The 27,158-nt window shown below is 39.9% G+C and overlaps 1 protein-coding gene across 11 annotated transcripts in view; it reads left to right on the top strand.

Annotated features, from left to right (window-relative positions):
* The first annotated feature begins 16,339 nt into the window (after positions 1-16,339).
* Positions 16,340-27,158, top strand: part of Sema6d (semaphorin 6D) — a 563,436-nt gene continuing 552,617 nt past the window's right edge. For 6 of the 11 annotated variants that reach the window (XM_057780359.1, XM_057780358.1, XM_057780361.1 and 3 more), the window contains exon 1: positions 16,341-16,578. The gene's annotated coding sequence lies outside the window, so the exon portion shown is untranslated. Of the gene's footprint in view, positions 16,579-27,158 lie in introns of all 11 variants that reach the window. The other 5 variants (XM_057780357.1, XM_057780360.1, XM_057780354.1 and 2 more) reach the window with 2 other exon arrangements.

Genomic DNA, 27,158 nt, shown 5'->3' with positions numbered 1-27,158 from the left:
TACACAGGAGAATATTAAAAGTTAGAGAGAAGGAGGCTGCAGACAGCAAGAGGACATCTTGGACATTCCAGCACACCTTGGCACTGGACAGTGGCACATCTTGCAGTTACATAGGAATACTGAGTGGAAAGAGCAACCTAGATTACCCTAGCAAGCACACAGAATGTTGGAAAGTAACAAATTATTGCTATTTTCAGTGTGTATGGAAAATAAATTGTTAGCAAAAATTCATGGCTGAAACAAACTACCAACAAATTATCTTAATGTAGTCATGTGCCACTGAAATTTGGGCCTCTAAAATAGGATTTTGTGAATTTTTTAAAAAATAACAAGTCTGTATGAGAATAGAAATATATGTATAGACCTGGGGATGAATATAAAAATGTAAAGAATAAGGTGAATGAAAAAAAAATTCCTTAAAATCTCTCAGAATTACATTTGTCTAGGGAAAAGAAAATTGTCCAGTTATTTGATCATAACAGATTAATGTTAGCCAGATATGGTGGGTAACATGTAGAGCACAATAAGAGTCTCTTAAATGAATTAAATGTTATTTCCCTTGTGTTCATAACAGAATAAAGACAGTCTAGTGTTGGAGTCTACTTCTGTCTTTTTATTCCACATAGTCTCATGATAGGCAAGCACGCTCTGAGATCCAGGCCTGTGCTCTAATCAGGGAAAAGGAAAAAGATGTGTTGTTGGGTAAAGAGTGTAAACCCTTCTGTTGATGTATCATAAGAAAACTGAGTAAAAAAGGCATGAACAGATATAAGAAATGGAATTAGTGATAGTCATATGAATACGAGATGAGAATGCTGTACATGTCGGGTTATTCAATACCTTTGTTTTTCCACGGGTATGTAATTTGTTAGAAGACTGCAAGTCTCATGTCAAAATACATCACAGAAAGCAATAATAAGGGAAGAAAGTCCCCAGGAGCAGAGGTGACTGGGGCATCAAGAGCCACTCATACTTTTCAATAGATTTAAAATCAGAGAAAACTTTAAATTTCATGAGACTGAAAACCAGATTCAAACCCAAATGAACCCGGTCAGAGACAATGATGTCCTTGACCCCCATGTCCCCATTATTGAGTTTTTATGTTCATAGCTTATGTTGTTTCAATGATCAATATTAACTTTATTCTTCCTTCACCTATCAAGGGATTTGGGAACAAATTCCAGACATATTACAAGGTAATTTTGTCTAGATCACAAGGAATCAAAGACTCTAAAAGCCTTTATACTAAATGTGGGAAAATATGAATTAAAAGATTTTGAAAGCACAGAGACAAGATACTGTGTGAACAATCAAACATAGATTAGAATTGGATAAAGAGGGAGACAATAAATCTGAGGAAAAGAAAGAAGGAAGGAAGGAAGGAAGGAAGGAAAACATTACCCAGATAAAGCACATTTAAATTTCCAATGGGTAATAAATAGCATTTAGAAGATGAAAATGAAAAGTATAATATTCAAATGAGAATATGACATATGTTCACCTAATTCCTCTTCCTTCTTTCTTCTGATTAATGCAACCCCAACTATATGAAGGCAACACTGTGTCCTGCTGAAACACACTACCTAATTTTTCCTTGCAAGCTCAGTAGGTGAAATGCCTTGCATATGGTTTTGGAACAGTTGGTTAATGTTGTTTGATTTGTACTTCCTCATAAAATGATGGAATAGAAGCCATGTCTTAGAGGATGGATGAACACACTTCAGAATGGAGAACTGATGCTATTATGTTATCAGGTCCAGTTGCTTTCGCTGTCACCCAGACACAAAGCCCAGCATTTTCTGCATGCTCCAGCAAACTTCTCCCACAAATCCACATATCCACCATTGCAACAGTGGCCCCACTGACCAGTGTTAACTGTGTTGACAGCATAGTGGTTTGAGTGAGAACTGTCCCCCATTGGCTCAGGTAGTTTGCACCCAGTTTGAGGCACTGTTTGGGAGTTTTGTAGGTGTGGGAAAGTAATGGAATGATCTAGAAGTTAACTTATCACAGCGTAATAGCTGATGGGAAAACTGGCTTTCTCTGGGGTATTTATTCATAGGAACAGAAAAGGAACCAGTACAGAAATTACTATAGAAACTGGGGTGTTGTGGTAGTCCCAACCATGCTTTGGAATTCTTTTGTGGTAGAGTTTGGAACTTAGGGCTGGAATAGACTTTGGCTTGTGGAAGTAGAATGTGTAAGCCATCCTACTAAGAAATCGGAAGTTGAGAACACTGAGAGAGTTGTGTACAGTAGAGACTTGGCTCGTGTGAGTTCAGTGGGAATCAATGAGCCTGTCAGAAACAAGTCACTCATGTGATAGTTTGGCAGAGAACATGACAGTATTGAGCCTTTGTCATGAGAACTTGTGTGAGGCTGAATAAAAAGGTAATGAATTAGTTTCTTTCATGGAGGAAATTATAAGACAGAAAAATTGAGTCTGAGTGTTGTTTATCACTGATTGCTGATTATTCTTATGCAGACTGCAATAAAAATAGTAACAAGTGAGGCAGAACGAAATACCAATGTGCAATTTGGGGAAGAAAAGTGCACTGTGAGGCTTAATGTTGCAGCCAAGTTGTACATCTTAGGAGAGGTTGTAATTGTTAAAATAATAATAATAATGGTACTGTTGCAGAAGTAGCCTTTTGTCCTGAATTGGAAAGACAGAAAGGATGCCCTCAGGATAAGACCACTTCTAGTTAAGCCTAAAGTTTATGAAAGGAGTGAACCAAAGTGATTTCTTGCTCCTAGAAATACCCTCCTGGAGAGTTTTTCACAAGGGTTAGCATATAAAAGTTGCTGTATTGTGGTCCAAGAGGACCAGAGTCATTCTAAGCTGGGCCAACTTGGTGGTGTCATGCACTTAGTAATGGCTTTGAAAGCACAAAAGATGCAAGACTGAGGAGGACATGGACCTTTGCTCCTGCTTCAGAGAGCCACTGAGGCCTGTAATATGTGAAAAAGAAGTAGCCCTGTGAGGAAGCCCAGAGAGGCCACAGTGTGTGGTTGTAAATCCTGGGTTATAATAGAGATTTGAAGATACTAGGGGTGCAAAAGCAATGAGACATCAGTCAAGGAGAGCTAAATACAGTCTATGAGGAGAGAAAAGTCATATATCACCAGTGAGGAAGAAATTCTGAGGGTATAGTAACTTTTATTTCCTGTTATTGCCTATTTTTATTTATTTTCATTATCTATTTCTTCTCTATCTTCTTTTACCTTTGCTATTATGTGAAATTCTACCAAATAAATTCTTAATCATAGGCAAATAAGTCAATATAAAACACAAGAAGCATTTAGAAATGCAAATAGAGCCAATGTAGAGCTTCTCACAACATAATCAAGATGTCAGAAATAAAAATCAAAGAAATCATACTAAAAGTTATAAGGGGAAACTAACTCAAGTGAAAAAACAAATAGATCAGAATAACTTTGGAACTTTCATCACCAACGCTACAAGACAGAAAAGCATACGATGACCAGAAGGAACAACTAACAATCAAGACTGAGATACCAGAAAAGCTATTTCAGAAGTTACTGGGAAAGAAAGTTACTTCAAGATAAATGTAGATTAAAACAATCTAGGCAGCTCTGTAGAAAATTTCTTAAGCAATATTATATAATAGGGAAGTATAAAGTATCATTCATGAGGACACAGTGAAAAAAATGTATACAATGAGAGGAGCTGATAAATTAGAAGGTGGAGAGAATCAATAAAGTCCAAAACAGGAAACAAGCAAACAGTTAACAGTAAAGGGAAAGAGGAAATCAATTACCAACAAACTAATCAGCTATGTATATATCATCAATCACCATATTTTCTAGTCCTGTTGTATGGTAAAATATTCTTATTGTGGTGTTTTGCATAAGAATGGCTCCTATAGCTTCATATATTTGAATGATTGGTCATCAGAGAGAGGCACTACTTGAAAGGGATTGGAAGTGTGGCTTTGTTGGAGTAGGTATGGCCATGTTGGAGGAAGTATATCACTGAGGGTGAGTTTTGGGGTTTCAAAAGACCAAGCAAGTCCCATTGGCTCTCTCTTCCTGCTGCCTATAGATCCAAAGTTAGAACTCTCAGCTGCTTCTCCAGCACCACGACTGACTGCATGCCACATGGCTGCCTACACGCCACTGTGCTCCTTGCCATGTTGACAATAGTTCAAGCTTCTGAAACTGTAAGCATGCCTCAAACAAATGCTTTTCTTTATATGAGTTATCATGGTCATTGTGTCTCTTCACAGCAATAGAGCAATGACTAAGACACTTACCAAAGTGAGTATTTATTTTGACTCACATTCCAGCTAATGGTTTGTAATGGCAGGGGAGTTACAAAAGCTTGAGTTTAAGGGATCTGTTCATATTATATGCACATTCCAGAAGCAAAGATGATGAATCCACATGTCTCAGTTACATTTCTTCATTTACTGTAGTCCAGGATCCAGGATAAAAGCATAATTAAAAGAAAACCCTTCTCAATAATAACTGTAAATGCGGAAGGATATAACTGATCAATAAAATAATGTAGACTAACTAACTGGTTTAAAGAACAAAACCGAACTATTTGCTGTCTCCAAGAAACTCAGAGACTGTTCGTTAGTTTCCAGGCCAGCCAGACCCAAATAATAACACATAAACTATATTAATTACAACACTACTTGGCCAATAGCTTAGGCATATTCCTAGCTGGCTCTTATATCTCAAATTAATCCATTTCTACTAATCTGTGCATCACCATGAGGCTGTGACCTACCAATAAGGTTCCGGCATCCTTCTCCTTTGGCAGCTACATGGTATCTCCTTAGCTCTGCCTACACTCTTTATATATCTCTTCCAGCCTGGCTATATACTGCCCTGCCATAGGCCAAAGCAGTTTCTTTATTAACCAATGGCAATAAAGCATATTCATAGCATACAGAAGGGAATCCCAACATCATTCCAAGAAAGATTAAAAAAAAATCTAAAAGTCAACCTAAGAATCAATCTATCTAGGAATGGCTGTATCATAGACAGCTTGTGTATTGATTCTTATATCTGATGAAGTAGACATCAACCACAATAAGCCAAAAGCAAAAAAGAACACTTCCACTATTAATAACTTTGACAATACCGAATATTAGGACTCATAATCTCACAATTTCATATAACTTAAAGACTTTTGTCACAAAGGTGTGGAGAAAGGAGTAAGAGACTTCAGTACTTCAATCTTGGATTTATCTACTTCTTCAGACCTCATACTACAGCCCAACTGGATTCAACAGCTATAGCTGTCTATCTGAAAAGTATTCCATCCAGCAGTTAGGGAATGCACGTTCTTCTCAGTGGCACACAGAACCATCTCTAAGTTGATCAAATTGCAGAGCACAGATCAAACCTCAAAAATATCCCCAAAAGAAAGTAATCTTTAAAAACATATCAGAAGACAGAGGAGTACAATTTAAAATCACTGCAAGAGAAACCTCAAAAATAACACAAATATTCAGAGACTAAAATTTGAATTTCATTAAAGAAATCAGGAAAGAAAAAAATTAAATTATTATATTAAAATGGAAAGTGTGACAAAACCTATTAGAACCTATAGGAAAAAGACAGACAGTAAAAGAGAATAGCTAGAAGTTACAAATCTTCACATTAAAAAAGAGAGAGCAGCAGAGAACTGTCCAAATAAGTGACCTAATAACTCACTTCAACATTCCATACAAAAAAAAAAAGAAAATTCCAAATCAAAGCTCAGCAAAAGGTAAAAAATAATAATGATTAGGACAGAAATTAATGAAACTGACATAAAGAGTAGTTTATGAAATCAACAGAGTTAGTTCTTTGAAAATGTTAGGAGATTGAAAAATCACTATACAAACTAACAAAAAGGGGGGAAAAGCCCACAATTAAAATGTAATAATTTACAAACAAAATGTACAGGATTTCTTTGAAACTTATATTCAATATGGAATAAAACCTAGAAGAAACTAAAAATGTTCTAAACCATGTGACTCACCAAAACTAAACTTAAACAGAAGCACAACAGGAATTAAAATCTCCTTACTAAGGACTAAATGGATTCAGAACTGAATTCTGCCAAACTTCTGAGGGGGATTCAACACCAGTAATTCTCAAACTGTTCCAACAGATAGAAAGGGAAGGACAGTTTCTGAACTCATAGCAAAAAGAAAACTATAGACATGTCCCCAAATGAGTATAGGTACAAAGGTTTCTGACAAAAAATACTTTCAAAACGAGTTGAGGAACACATTAATTCCATATGTAGAAGAATAAAAATAGATCCATATATTACCCTATAACAAAAATAATTAACTCAGAGTAAATCAAAGACCTAATTAATTTTAAACCTGAAGCAAGGTACCCACTAGACATAAGCATCAGAAAGCACTTTAAGGTAGAGATACAGAGAAACACTTTTAGGAAAGGACTGTCAGAGCATAGGAAAGAACCTAGCGAACTGACAAATAAGACAAATACAGTCACACAGATTCTGTAAAGAAACTATCAGCCCACCAAACAGATGGTCAACAGAGTGGGAATAAATTCATACCAGTAACACTTCAGATAGGGTCAGTAACTGAGATGGGCAAAAATTAAATATCAAAAACAAAAATAAAACCCTACAATGGCCAGTCAACAAACAGCTTCATGATATGAAAAGAGAGTTCTCAAAAGAAGAAACACAAATGTCCAAAAATTATTTTAAAAGGAGTTTAACACATTTATCCATTAGGGATTTTAAATTAAAATCACTTGGAGATTTCATCTCAACTAATTCAGGATTATGATCATCCAGTAAACAAATGTGAAACTCCTATTAGGAGTGAAACCAAGTATAATCGTTACAGATATCAGTTGGTTGTTGATCAAAAAAATTCAATATTGAACTATCACATGAAAGAACTATACCACTCCAGAGCATCTACTCAAGGAAATTTAAAGCCTACCACAGAGATGTGTGTGTGTGTGTGTGTCCATAGTTTTAACCACATTCATTGACAAAGAAAATGGAATAAGTCTATATGTGCATCAGTGGATACATAGATAACTAAGATTTAGTATGCATACATAAAGGTATTTTAATTAGCTGTAAAAAGTGAAACTATTAAAAAACTGCAGAAAAATGGATTGGTCTAGAAAGTGTTATATTGAGAAAGAAAATGCTCAATATAATTGTTTGGAAATGCTCAATATAATTATTTGGAAATGCCATATGGTACCTAGTATTACTCATGCTAAGAAAAATTTATTTAAAAATACATTAAGGGAATTATACATCGCAATCAGTTTAGTTTCATCCTAGGTATGCAAGGTTGATTCAACATGTGCAAATCCACACATACAATACACTATATAATTAGTTTTAAGGGTAGAAATGATGTGATCACATCAATAGATATAGAAAAAGAATTTGTCAAGTTTGAACTTAATAAATTCCTAAAAAATTAGTAAAACATGGAACATACCCCCAAAATAATACAAGCTATTTATGAAAACCATCTAGCCAATATCATATAAAATGGATGGAAAAAATAAAAAACATTTTTTTTCTAAAATCTGGAAAAAAACTACCAGCATGCATCCTCTCTTCATTATTTGCAGAAATAGTGCTTGAAGTCTTAGGTACATCAATAAGACAAGAGAAAAATATAAAGCAGATACAAATAGGAAAGAAATTAAATCACTCGTTTGCAGATCACATGCTATACTTAAAATACTATATGCCAGAAAACTTTTATATCTGATAAACACTTTCAATAAAGTTGAAGGCTACAACTCAGTAGTGTTTCTTTATAACAATAATTAACTTAATAAAAACAAAATTAGAAAAATATCCCATTTATAATAGCTTAGCAAACTAAAGTACCTAAAAATAAATCTAATCAAGGAAATGGAAAAAAAAAACTTTAAAATAAAAACCTTAAACTAAAAAATAGTAAGTAAAAACATTAGGTGATTTGCACCTCCTGCTTGGCAGAATGAATGTGGAAATGGGTATACTCCCAGCTTAACCTGTAGCGTCACTGTGACTCCCATCAAAATTCTAGAACTGTTCTTCCCAGAACTCGAAAGTACTACTGGAATGCACATGGACAGACAACCATGGCACACAGGCATACTGCTGGGACATGTGAATCATACTACCAAGACAGAGCGATAGACAATATTGTACCAGAAAATAAAAAAGAGAAGGTGAGGAGGGAGGGGGAGGGAGGGAAAGAGTGGGGAGAAAAATATAATAGAGGTTTCAAAAACAAACAGATATGGCTATTGCTGCCTAATACTTAACAAAGGCACAACAAACACATACTTAGAAAAAAAATCTGTTCAACAAAATGTGTTGGCAAAACTGGACATCTATCTGCCGAAGACTAAAATTAGATCCACATCTCTCACCCTGCACAAAAATCAAATGGAACCAAGCCCTTGGTTCAAAACCAACAATGATGAAATCCCCCAGGAAAACATGTAAAATACCTTTAGACCTAAATGCAGGCAAAGATTTTCTAAAGAGGACTGGAACAGCACAGGGAACAGCTCAAAGAACTGAGAAATCAAGAGGCCCTGACACAACAAAGGAATCTGCAAGCTGAGTGAACAGGCAAACACATAACGAAAGATCTCTGACATCTACACTTCAGACAGGGACTGCCGTAAGGAGACTGCATGAAAAACTACAAACATCAAACAACAAAAATCATATTTGTCAACCAATAAATGTGTTAATATAATTCAAAACAGTTCTCAAGAAAGGAAGGAAAGAAGGAAGAAGGAAGGAGGGAAGGAAGGAAGGAAAGAAGGATAGAAGAAGAAAAGAAGGAAAGAAAAAATATGGCCAATAAAATTTTAAAGTGTCCAAAAAGAGTAACCTATAGAAAAATACAATAAGGGGCTGGAGAGATGGCTCAGTGGTTAAGAGCATTGCCTGCTCTTCCAAAGGTCCTGAGTTCAATTCCCAGCAACCACATGGTGGCTCACAACCATCTGTAATGAGGTCTGGTGCCCTCTTCTGGCCTTTAGGCATACATACACACAGACAGAATATTGTATACATAATAAATAAATAAATATTTAAAAAAAGAAAGAAAAATGCAATAAGTATGGTTGTCACCAAGAAAACAAGTGGTAACAAGTCCTGCTGGGGATATGGGGAAGAAAACACTGCTGGTAGTGCTATAAACCAGTACAAGCCGCCTTCCAAAAGTAGTGTGACAGCTGTCCAAAATGTTCTAAACCAAACTACTATGATCCAGCTGTACCTCCTCTGGGTATAGGCCCAAAGAACTCTATCATACTGCAGACATACTTGAACATCCAGGCTTATGGCTGCTTTACTTCCTAGTGAGAAAGTAGAACCAACCTATATGTCCATCAACAGACGAATGAATAATGAAGGTGTAATGTGATGGGGGAGAGTCTTCTGTTTTGTGTTAATTTTATTGGTTAAATAAAGAGACTGCCTTGGCCCTTTAATAGGACAGAAAATTAGGTAGGCAGAGTAGACTGAACAGAATTCTGGGAGAAAGAAAGCCGAGTCAGTCAGTCGCCATAATTCTCCGACCCCAGACGGATGTAGGCTAGAATCCTTCCTGGTAAGACACCATCTCGTGGTGCTACACAGATATTAGAAATGGGTTAGATCAATATGTAAGAGCTAGCAAATAAGAGGTTATCACTAATGGGCCAGCAGTGTTTAAAAGAATACAGTTTCAGTGTAATTATTTCGGGGCATAAGCTAGCCATGCAGGAGCCAGGCAGCGGGAATGCAGCCTGCCGCGCCCCTCATGACAGAGTGGCCGCAGCTCCTTACAACAGTAATGCATATATAGGATAGGATTTTATTCAGCTTTTCAAAGAAAGGACACACAATTTGCAGTCAAGTTGGTGGATCTGAAAGCCATTACGTAAAATCAGGTAATCCTGACTCAAAACTACATACTTTCATATTTGTATCCTAAATTTGATGTGTGTAGTGTAGTTCTTCATGAAACTAAAAATGGTACCAGAAGAGGGGAAAATGTTCCGAAGAATGGGGAATGTACTAGAATGTATGTAATATGAAAGCAGAAATGAGCAGAATTGAAGGGTACAACTGGGGGCAACAGGGAAATGAAGCCAAAAGAGGGAAGAAAAATCTATAAAAACAAATTAAGCTTGATAATGCTATAATGAAACTTCAAACTATGTAGATAATTGAAAATAAATAAAAGGAAAAGTACCGGGTAAAAAAAAGTAGGGATTTTGTATTATTAAAAGTATAATCACAATTATTTAAGGTAAAATATTAATTTGTGACATTAACAATCACTGTTTACCTTGAAAAAAAATCACATACAAAAGTATGTTTTAACTGGGAAGATATTTTTTAACATAAAGTCATTTTTAACAACCCTTTTCCCTTCGTTCCTTTTTCTGTCTCCAACTTGTACAGCAGTGGTTCCACAGACATCAGAGGCTCAAAGTGGCCCAGGGACTATGCTGGGAGCTTCATCCTGGTGCCTACAAAATCACACTCGTTGCAGCCAGTTGGGCTTCACATTCCTGATCAAGGGGACAGAAGCCGCCTTTGCTGTTAAATGTAGCCATCACTAATTGAATCCACATAGGTAGGTCAAAATACAGGAAAAGTAAAAGGTACTTAGGATAAATGGGAATTCCTACAGAGCCAAGCAGAATGAATGAAACAGCATCCATTGATCAATAGATGTTGCTGTTCTGGGGCTCTCAATTGAATTTTTAGATGAAAAAGGCAAAGCATCAAACATTTCTTGCAGAGCAATTCTCCAAGGCTCAGCCAGAATCAAAGACCTGCTGGTATCATCCATTATTACTTATTAATTATTAGTATTAGCACTTGCCTCTTACAATTCCACATCACTTTGTCAATTTCACAACACTTTTAGCCAAGTTGCCTCCCATTCATCCACTATCTTATATGACTAATAGATTTTAAGGAGTTAGTATGTGCCAATTCTTGCAAAAAGCTTGGTTGGGAGATACAGCATAGTGTGGAATTACAGAAGGAAAGGTCAAAAGTGCTTTGAGACATATTGATCAAGAACTCTCTATGAGGCCTGATGTTGGACATGCTGGCGTTTCTCAAGAATTAACAGCATAAGATGGCTATGGTTGTTCCCTCTTTGGAAAGTGGGACATCAACTTGATTAAAAACTACTTGTTTCACTCAATTAACAAGTACTCTAAGTTAGGAACTGTTCAACTCTTGCCTCCAAACAATTTTACTCGAACGAGAAGGCTTCAAGGAGTCTAATGAAGATATAAAGATAACAAGTTATATATTTTTCTTTGGCATTTATGTGTATGTGGTATTCATGTGTGTGTGTGTGTTCACATGTATGTGAATAGCATGTGGGTGTGGGTAAGCATGCATATGTGTGTACATGTTTGTAGAGGCCAGAAGTTGGTTGTTGGGCATTTCTCAACCTCTCTTTACCTTATATATTAAGGCTTCTCATTGGCACCCAGGCTCCCAACTTCCTAGACTACCTAGCCTCTTTGCTGGAATATCCTTGGGTATACCTCCCATGGGCTAGGTAGGGTTACACATGGGTCACCCTGTCCACTGGACCCCAGCTCCAGTCCCCATGCAGCTTGGGATTTCACCTGCAGAACCACCTCCTCCAGCCCCATGAGATAAATTTAAGAGACTACAGATGTGAAGTGGGTAAGAACATGGTTTGTACTGTTTCTGTGGAACAGGAAGTGAAGTCACAACTGACTTTCTGACTTGCCACATGCACTAGCATCCTCTCCTCCTCTGTCTTTTCAGACAGCTTGCATGTATCTTGATGTCAGAAATCCTGAAGGCTAGATCACAAAAGGGAAGGAATAATTCAGTTGCTGGTATCTAGAAATACTGTACTGAATTCAAGAAGCCATGAATGAGGATGAAGTAATTACAAGTGGAAAAAAAAAAAACACAGTGGAATTTAATTCTCCACCTGATGAACAGTAACATGCTGAACACTGTACAAGACAACAAGAAATACACTAGTGGCTGAGTATTTGGGGACTGTGGGACTAAACTTTACCTAAAGCAGGGTGACAGCGCCAGACTGGTGGAGAATCAATGATAACTGTTAATTTGGGTTCAGAAGCTCCAGTTACTATGTGGTTAACATGATGTGAAACAAAGACAATTTAGTGCCCCAAACATTACATGGAGTGTTGAGTTGTAGTAAAAATTTATTAACTGGCCATCTATAGTTTTACTAGAAGTGTCCTGTTTTACAAAGTTTAAAAGATAATCAAATTAAATCTACTATGACTTAATATAAAGTACATGAATATCACAGAGATCAACAGAATCTGAAATATATTGAGGAAGAGTCTACACATGGTTTATTATTTTTTAAAAGAATCATGCTTTTAGCTTAAATCAAGTATAATTTTTGCTATTCACTAGGTAATTCTAGCATGTATCCTTAAAATGCAGCTATATCTTACTTTAATTTTTATTTTAGCATACTTAAATGAGATCTACACTTAAGTTTAAAGTGTGCAGTATATAACAGTGGATGGAGATCTGGTGTTGTGGAGCCTGTCTCTAGGGCTGGCTCAGCCCTCACACAGAGCTTTATTTCTACTGACTGTTCATGGCTGACAATAGGGAATTTTTGCCTTTCTAAACATTGGCACCAAAATCCTACATCCTGTAAAGTGGAAGGAAACTTTAATACCTGTGGACTTTAGATAGTGTTCTTGGATAGCTGATAACAAATTTTAGGTAGTACATCGATTGTAAGTCTTGTATCTCCTAGCTATTCCACGTGTTTTTGAAAACTAAAATGGCAACATCCCAATCAGAGTGTTTATGCAACTTTCCATTGGGGTCAGTCCGTCTTCCTCTTTAGCTGGTCCTCCAGCTACAGCAAAGGACAAGGACCAGGTGTTTAGGATGTCTTCTGATTCTTTGACCCACAGGCATGGAAACACACTTAACATATTCAGAAATTTCTTACCTTGAGATGCTATTATAAATCACCATAAACTTGGTTTTGGTTAGTCCTTGTTGTGTGATGAGATTTTTCCAGGGAAAATGAAACACGCTTGTCCACTCTCCCAAAATAATGTTCCCACAGCAGATCAAAATACGAATACCATCAAAGTCCAGCTTGGTGAACCAATGAGTTTTATGGGTGTTGTTTACAGGAATGTAGGTGAGTAGTTACTGACAGGAGCAGAAATGACTCAAAGAGAGCTGTATCACCAAAGCCCTCCCAGCATGGGTGACAGCTCACAAAGCTGGGAAGCTGGAGCACACTGCACAGCCTGCAGGAAGCTGAGAAGTTTGAGAGTGTCCTTTCCCGTTGCCTCAGTTGCTCTAAACATCTTTCAGGCAGTTCTTCTTGATGGATGATCTTCTTTGCACCTTGATTCTGCTTATTGTGGTAGGAAAAGACATGGAGAATCTAGCCAGTTTCAGGGAGTTCTTTTTTTGTTTGTTTGTTTGTTTTGTTTTAAAACAGGGTTTGTCTGAGGAACAGTTCTGGCTGTCCTGAACCTTGCTTTGTAGACCAGGCTGGCCTCAAACTCACTGAGATCTGCTTGCCTCTGCCTCCTGAGTGTTGGGATTAAGGGTGTGTACCACCACTGCCTGGCCAGTTTCAGGAAGTTCTTGAAGCAATTTTGGGGGTTTAGTGACTGTTTAACTCTTGCTTAAGGAGCTCTCCTGCAGGATAGAATGTTTTGATCTTGGAGAAGACTTTTACAAAACAGTCCTAGAAGCCATATTTCCAAAATCACATTTACTGAATAGAAACCAACTTGAAACCAAAGCTATGTTCCCCGCAGAGGATCTGTGGGAGAAACTCTTCGATGCTCCTTCTGGCTCCTGGTGTCCTCTGCCACTGACTGGCTTGTGGCCACATTGCTGTAATCTTTGCCCTCAAGCACATTTTGTTTCTCTCTGTGTTGACTCCCCCTTTGGCGCCCATCCATGAAGCCATGTGATCTCATTTAGGGTCCTCAAGGGTCAAGATAATCTCTCCGCCTGAAGATATTTTCCTACATCTCCGAAGTCATTCATCATCATAGCAACATTCAGGGAGCTGGGACTTGGCTAACCTTGGTGTCCACTGGTCTGTTAATGACTTCAAGATTACCTTACACATGTACCCATGTTTCTGGAAGTCAAAAGTTAGCCAGGCAGTGTGCTCCATCAAAGGCAGTTTAGCTGAGGTGTCTTTCACAGATCATGAAGGACCTTGTCTTGGTTAGGGTTTCTATTGCCTTGAGGAAATACCATGATCAAAAAGCAAGTTGGAAGGGAAAGGGTTAATTTTACTTACACTTCTAGGCCACCATAGTCTGTCATTGGAGGAAGTCAAACAGGGCAAGATCCTGGAGGCAGGAGCTAATGACACAGTGGCCCATGGAGGGTACTGCTTACTGGCTTGCTGCTTCCCCTGGCTTGCTCAACTTGATTTCTTACAGAACCCAGGACCATCAGCCCAGGGATGATATCACCCACTATGGCCAGGCCCTCCCCGCCTCATTGCCTTACAGCTGGATCTCATGGAGGCATTTCCTCAGCTGAGGCTCCTTTCTCTCTGATGGTTGTAGATTGTCCCAGGTGGACACACAAAACCAGCAAGTACAAACCTTGAATCCGAGTTTGAATGCTGAGTTATTTTACACAGACAACCTGAAATGCTAAGATAGATCACGTCCCTCCCATATTTTAAATGAAGGTTATAGTGTTCATGATGTTACCAAGAGTTTTCGATCTGGAAAATCTGTCTATGTCTGTCTCAATTGTCCATCAGACTTCTGCTCAGTTTCTGGCTATGCAGCTAAATATGGATAAATATATATTTTTTTAAAAAATATTTGTTCCTTAATAGGTCTATGACATTGTGATAAGACAGGTGTTATGCTGGTCAAGACCAGGTAGGTTGCTGGAAATCCAGTCCTCGCTGCAATGATTAATAAACAGCTTTCTATCCCCCTTCTCCTCCTGCTGTCATCTATAAAATGTCTAAGGAGCAGAGCTCTTCCAGCAGTGCTGGCAGGTGGGTGGTCTCTCTTCTTAGTAAGCACGAGCTTACTAACGAATAAGGTTATCTGGGTGAGTGGCTGGGGCACGATACAGGCATAGAAATTTTATTATATGTAAGAGTTAAGCCAATGAGTGCAACAAGACTTTTAAGAGGTTATTATTTTATTTCTTAAAACTCTTAAGAAAATGAGACTAAATAAGAGGTAAAGAGTGTTCAATGACATCATTCTGAAAAGAAAGGTGTCTGGATGGTTTTCTGTGCTAGCGGTCCTTAAAGCCGTTTGTGGCTGGGCAGGTGGGCATCCAAGTGCCCTGTTAAGAAAGGCCCAAGACCTCAAGCTTGTGAATGTGTGGTACTTGGAGTCCATGCTCTAGAAAAAGCTTTAAAGTGTCACATTTAGCGATAACCCAAGTTATTAACCCTGCTAAGTCTCATCATAGTATGAGAAATCACTCAGCCAAATGTAAAATGTCCCTGGGTTTCTACAGGACCTAGGATTTGGGATACAGCCAAGCACGCAATTAAACTCCTCATTACAGCATGATATAAAATGACCAAAGTTTATGTTCATAAGTTAGGGGCAGTTTTGAGCATCCGTGAATTTACACTATGTCTTGAGGCTTACACTAGAGGCAGCTGACAAAGTTGTAACAGGGAGGCAGGGAAGCCTCCTGGACTGAACCGATGAGGAGGCAGCCCTCAGGACGGAACTTCAGACTTTGCAGGAAGGAAAAAAAAAACAACAAAAACCTAGTAATAAAATAGTCCTACATAAAAAAATAAACCCAAAAAGAGAATAAATGCATGCATGCATGCATACTTACGTACGTACGTACGTACATACATGCACACATAGGAAGGAAATAAAATAGGCTGATTTGGCTGAAATGATGCAAGCGACTTTAGAAGGTTTTCTGCAAGTGGCAACAACTGGGCTGACGGGTCAAGGCCAATGACCAATCAGTGATTGATTCCTGGGAATAAACACATCTCTCTGATATTAAAAGTAACAATGCATGGCTCAACAACAGCAAGAACAACAAAATACATCTTTACACGTGATATACAGCATACAGCACACATTATATCGTAGTGACACCATCAACGGGAGGACCTAGGTGCTAAGGCTCGGCTTGTGGAAGGAAGGACCCGGCACCTTCCAGCCTGAGTCCAGAGGTTCCCAGGCGGGCGGGGACCATCGGGGGAAGTTGGAGCAGGGAGCGAGCGCTGAAGCACGTGGGCTGAGGGGGTGGGAGGACGCCGGGCGGCGGAGTAACCGGTGAAGTGTCAAAGAGACAGGAGTGGAGGGCTGTGAGGGTGACAGGGTGTGGTCTGCCTAGAGCGGGCGACGTGGGAGAGCGGGGCAGAGGCCTGGGGCTGCGGATGGTGCCGCTGCGTGCAGGGTGCAGGGGACAGCGCGCAGCTGAGCGGAGGCGAGGGTGTCCCGGGCTCGCCAAGTGCCCAGCTCCAAGCTGCTCCAGAGCCCTCGCGGACCGCGGGGCCGGACACCTGCGAGTGAGGAGCGAGTGGCACTCAGTCTTCCCAGCAAGTAAGTGTCTCTTGTCTCCGCCGCCCGCGCCCTTTGCTGCCCACTCGAGCTCCTGGAAAGCGCGCCGGGCTCGGCGGCATCCAGTGATGCTCCCGCCGCGGGCGGAGACCACGGATCAGGAATAGGGACCCGAGAGCCGGGATGGGAACCAAAAAGAGAAGATCAGAACCAGGGAGCAGGAATTGGGACTAGGGTATTGGAATTGGGACCAGGAAACCGGATTGTGGACACGGGAGAGGGAATGGACAGTGGGGAGAGGAGACAGGGACCCACCCGAGGCCCCGCCGCTCACCCCAGCGACGGCATAGTGGCAAGCTCAGATGTTCCCCATCTTTTGTGTCTTACCGGATCCCAGAGCCCTGCCAGGCCAGGGGCGGGCCAGAGGAAGCCACTTTAAGGCTCCGGGCTCCACCTCTTTCTACCCCACAGCTCTGGGGATTTCAGTGTGGGTCATGGGGTGCCTGTCAGAACCCGCGGGGCCACCGGTAGGTGGTAGCTGGAACACCCCGCAGCACCGCTGGGCTTGTGTTCTTTTTAGGTACAGCGGCTCTAACTGGTGGGTGTTGGGAGGCTGGGTTGACTCCGGAGCTTAGAGTCTCTTGCAGGGAACCACTTGCCTCCAGGCTTTTCTTGGGGTCTGGAAGGGCAGGGTGGGGAACCAGAACCCAAGACCCAGGCGTCCCGCTCCCAGGCTCGCGCATTGGCTAGCAGGTGCTCACTGGGTGGGTCCCTCGTCTGGCTCATTGTTCGCGGTGACTGTTCTTGGAGCCGGGCTGAGCGACACAGACAGAGCTCATCACTAGGTTAAAAAAAGTGTTGACCTGGAGGAGTGAGGGTTGGAGTCGTCTGACCACACATTTTTGGAAAGGGACTTCTTGGTTCAGAGAGCAAGAGTAGTCCACAACCTAAACCGTCTCTGAGTGCAAAACTTAGATCTGACTAATTCAGACAGATAGCCCAGCGAATGGAGCTTCGGAAGCAAGAATATCCCCTCTCGTATTGAAATTGCTTTCAGAATAATGAAGGTGGAGTTTTAAGCATTTGGGGCAATTGGATGTTTTCTCCTGCTAGCACCTGTTTCCCTGTTCTTGGGCGGGGTTTATTCTTTTTCTGGCCCTTTCCCTCTCTTCATGGATTTGCATTCATTCTTTTTGTACCTTCAATAGTAAGATTACATGGTTCTGGGAGAGGAGTCCCTTTTGATAAACAAAGTGTAAGTTCTTCTGTACATATGACCACACAGTGGTTTAGAGTCCATGGCTCCCCACCCTAGCCCTGATGTTAGCATTTAAGGATGGAAGTGGATGGAGACAGAGGCATAGGGAGCCTCACCTCCCTCCTCTCCTCTTTGGGGAGCCCTAGGACACTTTAAGGAAACCCTTCTTTCCGTCATAGCATATACATCCTTATTTGGCTTTTCCCCACTATTTATTTACACGACAATAATATCACCTGTTTACGGTGTCAGTGCCTTAGTACCTGACCTAAGGATGCTTTTGTCCCTGATTTTCCTAATGTGCACAACTCTTGGCAAGAGGTATTTAAATATCATTGCATGTGAATATCGAATGCACACATATTTATGCATATGCATTATGTATCTGTAGTCGGTAGTGATATCAGTAGTTTCTAACAAACATCACTGCCCTTCTCCCTGGATTTGATGTTGTTGTGCCCACGAGCTGCTAGGGCATTGTCTGCTGAAAGCTGGAGTTCAGCCCCCAGGAGAAATACCCCATGTGAACATTTCTCTGACCATAGCTTTTTTTGCTCTCGGAGGGAGGAGAAATAGATGGAGAAGTGTGGGTGTTGATTACAGGACGAAAAGCTGGATGAGTGATTCTAAGGCTGTGAAGTGTGAATTAGGTAGATGATAAAGAACAGTGGAAACCTGAGCATGCATCTCAGTTCCACAGACACACATGTAAAGCATAATCTCTTCTCTCTTCCCTGTCACTTTTAATGCTTCTAAGCGAAATGTTTTTATGACACCATTGCTTTACTTGCATTATTTTATTGAGAAGAACTTTGGCTTTAGCCTACTGTTACATCTTATTTTGGACACTGTGCCGCTCATCGGACGCACTAAATTATCTGTGCAGGTTTTCTTCTGTTTGTTTGCACTCAGGGTCCAAGTTAAGGCAGGAACAAATGAGCAGTTGGATCAGCCAAGTTCTAATGAAGATTAAGACATGAAAGTTATCCAAAGCTACGTTCAAACCGAGCAGTCATTTAACCACCTCCCCACATGACCGATTTCAGTTAGTAGCTTGTTCATCTTCCAAAGTCTCCAGACGCTAAATTCTACTCAGATTGATGACTACACTAAATCTTGATTGTAAAAGAACAGAACTTAATTATTTGGGACTCATTTATCAGTCAGCAATGTTTAGTTAGCACTGCCAAAATAATTATTTCATTGAAATATGCCTGGCTTTAATGTGCGCTGGGAAAAGGTCTTTTTAAAATGTGTTTCTTCATAAAGGAAAAACCAACTCCTTAGAAAGCCATAATTTTACTGCTTTGAGGCCCTGTAGCCATTTTATTTATTGAGTTTTCTCTTCCACAGGAAGAAAGAGGCATTGTTTTGTTGTCTAGGAACTGAAGGCAGATAGAAAGTGAGAAAAGAAGAAAAAGCAGTTTAAAATATTACTTACTTTTTCAGAGGAAGAAAATGTGATTTAAGCAAATATTATTTGTTTTCTTAAAGGCATACTAAAGCCATATTAAGGGCCATTAGCAAGCTTTGAGTATTGACATGTTACTGCTAAACTTTCATGAGACGTTTCTAGAAATAAAATCTGTACATTTAAACCAATCTGAGGACATTTTCGTCGTTCTATAAATTATGAAATGCTACTGAATCACCGTTATGGAAACACTGAAATTTCATCAAATATATTGGAGTGCGCTGTCTTTTTCCAGGTGCTCTCATTGTGATAGCTTGTCTGTAGAGATTTAAAAGAACATCATTGATGTCATGGTGTGCTTTGCATTTTAAAATAGCAGCTAATGAATTACAAACATTCATTACTCTACAACCACTTGCTGTAATTTCTCAGAACCCCCAGATAGAGAATTTGTTGTACTGTACACTATTACTGAAGTCTTCGCTGAGTCTATGTCAGGCTACTTTTCTTCAAAATAAATAGCCTGTTAAATCAATATCTCTTAAACCTGAGTCTTTTGATATTTTCCCCCTGTGTCATAAGTGTATGGTAAATACGTTCCACATAGCCTGTATGAAGGAACATACTGTTGAAGACTTGGTGGGAGGCGGTGATTGGTGAGGGAAGCGGTGAGGAGAGAAGGAGAGTAACTTCCATTAAAATTTGAGTCAGAACTTGGCAGTCGGGAAGAAGAGCAGCTTTCCCTGAGTGGAATGCACTAAGAAGCTCTTCTGGATCCATAAGTCCAAGCCCATGCTGAGCATTTGGCTCCCCCAGACTCCACTTTCCTAAGCAGAAGCCCTGCCTTTGCTGGCTGCTGGCTCTGGCTTCCCATAGGTATCAAAGGCTCTGTTTTCTTATACTGTTGTGGGGAGGACTACTGTTCTCTTTCTGGAAGAGTGAAGTATGTCAATGTGTGTTTCCGGAATATTTAAGCAAATCCTTTTTGGTTTCCTTCCATGGCTGCTCATTGGATGTTCATTAAACAAGTGATGTTTGACATTCATTTGCTTGAGTAGACAAAACCAGAAATGTTGGTCAAATGACTAAACTATGTTCATTAAAATAGTACTTTCAGTTTCCTTTGATGTAAACTAATTGAAGAAAATATTATTGAGTTAAATGTTGAGTTTAAAAATCAACAATGGTTTTTATTTCTTTTAAGATGAAGAGCAACTTAATTAATGAGAAGGAAATCATTTGTAAGATAAAGACTAAGACAGTCAATTTAATAATTCATGATATATTATATAGCCTTTTTTAAAAAAATGTGTTTTCAGGGAACTAATGTAGTTTTCTTAAGTGGCTGGAGACAAATGATCAGATCTACAATGCTGCTCTTTTTCTCCTTTTTCTTATCTTGCTCTGTTTATCTACTCATTTTTCTCTGTCAGGATACATCCTTTCGTTTTCAATTGTGGAATGAGAGGGCTCATCAACATAGATGTGAAGAAGTACTTAGAACAGAATCTAAATGGGTCTAAAAGGAGGATTAATGGTGATAGAATAGTAGCCAAACCAAGAGATAAACTCTGATCCCAAGTAGTCTCGATTCATGGTAGCTGTATCTTGTCTGGATGAAGAACAATTGTGTCAACTCATGCGTACGTCTATGGCATTAAAATGAAACCCCAAGCCCAGATCTTAATGACATTGAGTACACACTTCCTAGTGGAGCACTCTCATAGCAAGCCCTAGGCAATACAGCAAAGCAGCCACATTTTCTATTATTTTCCTTGGAGTATGTAAGCTCCCAGCATTCTCTAGAGCTTGAGGACAAAAAGGAATGCTGGGGAACTACTATGATGCCCTGAGACTGGAAGCTCAGGCACTCTTTCTTTTTAAAAGGAAAACAAATTTATTTTGGGTGTATGAGTGTTTATTCTGCGTGAATGTTTGCTTACTACCTGTGTGTAGTGCCTGAAGGGGGCAGATCCTGGGACTAAGGTTATAAAGACAGTTGTTGGCCTCCATGAGATTGTGGGGAATTGAACCCCAGCCTCTCTCTGGAAGAAAAATCAGCACTCCTATCCGCTGAGCCGTCTCTCTAGCTCCTCAAATTCTCCCAGCTTCTCTTCATGCTTCCCCTTCTCTCCTCATTCTCCTCCCATTCTACATCTTCCCTCCTCCCATTCTCCCTCCTTCCCTTCTCCCACCTTCTCCCTTCTTTTCCTCATTGGTTTTTCCACTTGCTACTTGCCTGGCACTGATTGGTAGGTGTGGCCATTCCAATAGCAAGTTTGCCCCACCAGGCTGGCAGCTTTTGAAATTTCTGTCCATGTAAATACAGTATTTGTTCTAAGTACAGTAGTTAAGTCTAAGTGCCCACTGATTGTTTCCCTTTGTACTAGAATCAACAACCATTTTCAACTTTTAGAAGAGACCACCCACAAAAGTGCTCCTTTTAACTAAAGAAAATCTGGGCAGGAGGCGGGGAAAGGAAGGCAAGAAAAAATCAACTTGAAGAAAAACCTCATTGACCCAGGGTGACATGTTTGCAGCTAAGACCACAAAGGGATTAGAGTCCGGAATCGAAGCAGCTGCCTCTCTACTGTGTGGTGGACGGGACTAACTTTTCCCTCAGACATCTCAATTGGAGTCAATGTTAAAAGAACTGAATGTCTAGAATGTAGATCTGCTGTCCTGGACCTAAACTCTGGCGAGGATGAACGCTGATCATTGAAATGCAGCTTTTAAAGAGATCATTGAACACAATAAAAATCTGCATATGAGTACACTCACTGTGCTTCCAAGTATGGTATAAATAGTGCATAAAGCTTTAAAATTTCATCAAATTATTGTTTCATTGACATGCAAATTAACTGCTGACATCTAAGGTGTGTGCCACGTGATGAGTTTTAATTGGCAAGAAGCCCGAGAGGATTATTTATAGACCACACTGCCACACGGTGCAGGCATTAGCCCCCGCCATGCAAGTGTGTTCAGGTTGATGCGTAAGCTTTCATTCCATTTGGGCAAAGAGCTTGTCTTCTAATTATCCTTAAAGGGACTGGAAATTTGCTACATATTCCTCACCGGCTTGTCCTGGTGGGAATAACTTTGGGGGTGATGGATTTGAACTCAAGGATTTACAAGTACCATTTTGTTTTAATTCTGAGCATGTAAAATAAAGTTCACAAGAGAAAAGTGAGTGAGAAAGTTGAACTTTTCTTAAGTGGATTAATTTTGAAGAATGGCTGCTTCTAAAGATGAAAGTGAAAATTTTGTTTTGATTTTCTAATGGCACATGAGGTTTCTTTGTACACTGTGTATGAGAATTAAAGGGGAAACATCATTCTGTATCTCCATTGCTCATACTAGATTATTAGGTCCCACTGCAGGCTTTCTTTATTAATATGTGTGCCCCCTGGAAGTTTGTTCTGTTTGTTCTTTGGTGGGTAACTGGGCCTGATCATATGAGGTCGCCATATTTATGTGGTAATTCCTGCCTTAAAAAATATAACTTCTGAGAGAACTGTATCATTTACTAAATTTTAAAAAGCTTATTTTGGTAAGCAACCTAGAATTTCCAACTTTGCCTGCTGGATTAACCAAATGACAATAAAAGTTTTAAACATGTGTCAATAAAATAAACTGGCAACTTCTGTTTGAAGTTAGCATGATTGTTTAATTAAATTTAATAAGAATGTATGTGAGAGAGATTGAGTGAGTGAGCGAGAATATTTCAGTCATACTGAAACTAGAAATGTATAGACATGCTAAAAATATCATACAAACATGGCATTTGTCTTAATTATTGTGGTCATTGTAAAACTGAGTAGACAATCTCGCTTTTGCAAACAAGCAACACGTGGAAGTGAAAGCTTGCCTCGTTTTCAGACTTCCCCCTAACATAACTATTCGCAGGTTGCTCGTGATTACTTACAAGTGTCTTCAGGAGTGATAAGGCTGTCCTGTGATGATGATCAAGGCAACTTTCATCTTTCCCCAGCTGAAGATTTAAAAAGAGAAGTATCTTGTAAATAGACAAAACTTGACTTTCATTAACTTGAAATCAAGCCTACCCTGTTCAAGATATTGAAAAACAGGAATGAGAATTAACAAGAAGAAAAGTCCGCTGCCTTAAAGAATGAGGATAAAGTAGGTCCTGAAAGTGAATGAGCAAAGAAGTAACGCTGAACAGCTCAGGCCTTGTGGGCCTGAGAGGAAGTATGTGCTGCTCAGTCTGGGTGGGTGGGTGGAAGGCAGGAAGGTACAGATTAATTGGAGAGTTCAAGCTAAACGGGCAAATGTAAGTGTGGAAGAGGAACGTAGTGGCCTGAGTACAGTCCAGGGCTGCTGAGATAAAGGAAGAGATTCTGAGAAAGAAGAAAAATGCTAGAAGTTCACCAGGAAGTACCACAGCCCAGTGGCCATTGGCATGGAGGTGAAGGTTTGGAAGTTTGGTCCTGATGAAGTCTGACTTCTAAAACCCGTGGAACTGCACATGCCAGAGGAAAGGGCCACACCGTGCTGTGACCTCACATTCATTGCCTTAAGTAGTTACTGGTTTTGGGTAATCTGACTGTATACTTGGCTTCGTTCATTTTCCTGGAAAACTGCAGGACAATTTCTCTTCTCTTCTAGAACTCTCCTCTGGCAATGCCTAACTCTCAGATGAAGGTCTATCTTCTTGCCACTGTTAATACCAAAGGCATCAGAAAATGGCCTTCGTGGACACCTACTGCCCATCCATCCATCCACCAGCATTGGCTCTCAGCTAATTTGCATTCTTGCAGGCTCTCTCACAGTGCAGTGGCTCATGTGAATAGTTGTAGTGAAATGCGATGCAAAAATAAGTAACTAATTTATTAATGAATGACTTATAAATTTCATGTTTATTTTCCTAGCCCTAGGAAACAATCATGACTTCAATAAAAATATTTATATGAATGGAATTAGTAAGAAGTGAAAAATTAGAAACAGTGCCTAACCAAAGATAGAGGGGCAGGGGGAGAATAACAGCAAGAACAAGAAATTATAGTGTCTTCTTATGACAGGTATTTTTGTGGGGCTGGGGATTGAACCCATTGTCTGGTCCATGCTAGGCAAGTGCTATACTACTGACCTACACATGACCAGCCCCCAGTAGAATGTTAAGAAGCATTTATAAGCAGTTTCCCCAAGGCCAGTTATTATCAAAACGAAAGTAGATGGTGTGATATACAATGCAAAACTTCACTAATAAAGACTAAAATGTTGAGTATGTACATATAAAAGATCTGAAGAATGGATGCTATTAGAAAGGTGCCCCCATGAAGCACCAAAGGGAGTAGATAACAAATGCTTTGAAAATATGTGCAGTTTAGAGACAAAGCAGTGGAGATTCTGGGGGAAGTCATCTCTGCAGTGTGGTTCAGCTGTCTCTGAACAATGCATTCCCCACCAGGTTTTTCTCTGGCCCATAATATCCATTCTACCAGCAGGCCCTTGTGAGATTTCAACACAGACACACAATAGGCTCATTTAATTTTCCATCTTCTCCACCATCCTTTGGCCATCACTTCTGGGACAAAAACTCCTCTGCTTTCCTACAGGCTTTCTTCCCAAATCTTGCTTTTACAGAAACAGTCATCTAAAAGGTTGTCATTGTATAGCTTGATGCATGGACCCCAGGACTGTGGTGAGTCTCACCATTTCCATTTCCAAGCTAACCTATAAGACTAGGGATTGGGGGAGTTGCTTCTCTCTTGTGTTTCCATTAGTGAAAAGGAGGATGTCAAGAGCTAGCTTCTGAGCTGTCAAAAGGATCAAGTGATAATTGGAAATAGTCTAAGTTCTATTTTGTCTCAGCTATTTGTGAAGACCTGTTCCTTTAAAACTTTTTGCAAGCTCCTGATTTTACTTTGAGGGTCATCTATCCAATCGTATCTTCACCAACCTCAACTCTGGCCACTCGAATCTTCCTCTTTAATCTTTCCACAAAACCCACAGCCTGTGCTACCACAGACCCTTTCCTCATGCTTTTCTGGAAGCCCTTCCTTGATTTCCACTCTGGCACAGATTCCTGTCATTTTTTGTCATTTTGTCACAGACCCCATTTAAATTTGTGTTGTTGATTCCTTTCCTTTCTGCTTGATGATTAGAATTATATCCTGTGAAGCAAGCTTACTATCTGCTGTGTAGTTTTTCTTGTGTTCCTAATACCTAACATAAAGCCCAAGCACATAGTACTGACTATATAAGTGAGAGGGAAGAGAGAAGGGAGGGAATGTAGACTGTATTTCTAGAACCGTCTTCACAGTCACAAGGTTTGAAATGGGGTAGATATTTGATATTAATATTTATTTTTACTTTAGCTCTTGTATGCAGGGCATCAAACTGCTTCCTAAAACACAGGTACTTTTTGAAAGAGGTAAAGAATTTGGAGAGAGATATCCAGTGAATGAGGTGACTATAGATTGAAAATGCTTTTCGTCAGGGAAGATCTGTGTAGATACTACCATGTTGGAGATAGGGAGGGAGCTGGGGATGAAGAGGAAGTGTGGGGTAGTTAACTGTCCAGGCATTCAAAGAAGTTTCAGACCAACAGTTTGCAAAAAGCCCAGATAGAAATACTACATAGAGAACTTTAGAAAATCATTTCTATAGAATGTTACTGCCTAGCTTTAGACACTGCTGCATGGGCTTTGTGTATGTCATGCCTAGAAGAGTAGATAAAATCAGCATTAGTTACTGGATGTCATAGAATAAAAATGTGACGACCTTATTCCTTGGATTCAGTTGGTTTTTAAAATGGAATTCACTCGAATATAGATACAGGTGTAGTGACTGTCTCTCTCTACAGATGGAATATTTTTGTATCAAGGAACAATACATGTGAGAAAATATATTTTCACCATTGTTTCTGATCATAAATTTGTGACAGTGTGGCAAGTTTCATGACAGGCAATGCTCTTTTGGTCTTGCCAGGAGATGTCACTACAGTTCTCTCAGATTAACAGCGCATCCTGTAGGGACCAATTGCTACCCACCCGCATCTTTTCAGAGCCTCGGCTCTGCCCAGCATTCTCTCTGCTAGGTTACCTGGAAAAAACACAATTGGACAATAGAATTACTTCCAGAATCCTATTTCTATAAAAAACAAAATGCTATAAGGTTGTGAATTAGCTAAAACAGAAGAGATTTTGTTGTTTTGTTTTGTTTTGTTTGCTGTGGTTTCTTCAGTAATAATTGAGGGTTGTGAAAAGGACAAGCAAGGCGTGAAGAAAAGGAAGATGAGTGGGGGCAATTGAGCAGACTTATGGAAGGAGGGCAAAGGCCTGAGGTAGCAGCCTGCCTTGAAGGGGCTCCTGATCCAGTACTTTCTCACCCGCCTCACTTGGCGGTTGGTATCTGGGTCCTGTTTCTTTGCTCTGTTCTCTACTTAAATTATTCCAACTTTTAAAAATTGTATTGGGAGTTACACTAATATATTATCTTCGCGTTTTGATGAGTATAATTTCAATCTCCTCCATAATATGATAAAGTGGGTATTGGTGCTGTATTTTCCCAGGTAAGAACAAGGGAAACGGAAAGATAAGCAGCATCCTTTTGTGGTGATTGGGGATTTGACCCATCAGTCAGCAAATCAATGAGCCATAGAGCAGAACGACTCAGCTCTTTTGTCAGGGAGGAGAACAGAATGAGGGGAAACAGTTCAGCACAGCACACAGCCTCATCTCTGGCTGTTGGGAACTGACTGGCATCTGTGGAGCTGTGTTTCCTGCTGTCCTGCAGGTGGCAGCCTGGTCCCACTGCCAGAAGTGCTCTGTTCCTGGTCATGCCTAAAGTTGGTTGCCAGTTCCTTGGTTGGTTGCCAGACTCAGGACAGTTTGCTGGTGCATTTAATGCCTTGGGGATTGGGCTTCAGCTCACTGCACCCTAAGGTGATTGAGCCTGCATTATTTTGGAACCTGCAGACTTTCTGGT

This window comes from Chionomys nivalis, chromosome 9 (genome assembly GCF_950005125.1).
Source record: "Chionomys nivalis chromosome 9, mChiNiv1.1, whole genome shotgun sequence".
NCBI classification, from domain to species: domain Eukaryota; kingdom Metazoa; phylum Chordata; class Mammalia; order Rodentia; family Cricetidae; genus Chionomys; species Chionomys nivalis.
This window is presented reverse-complemented; position numbering and strand designations above follow the sequence as displayed.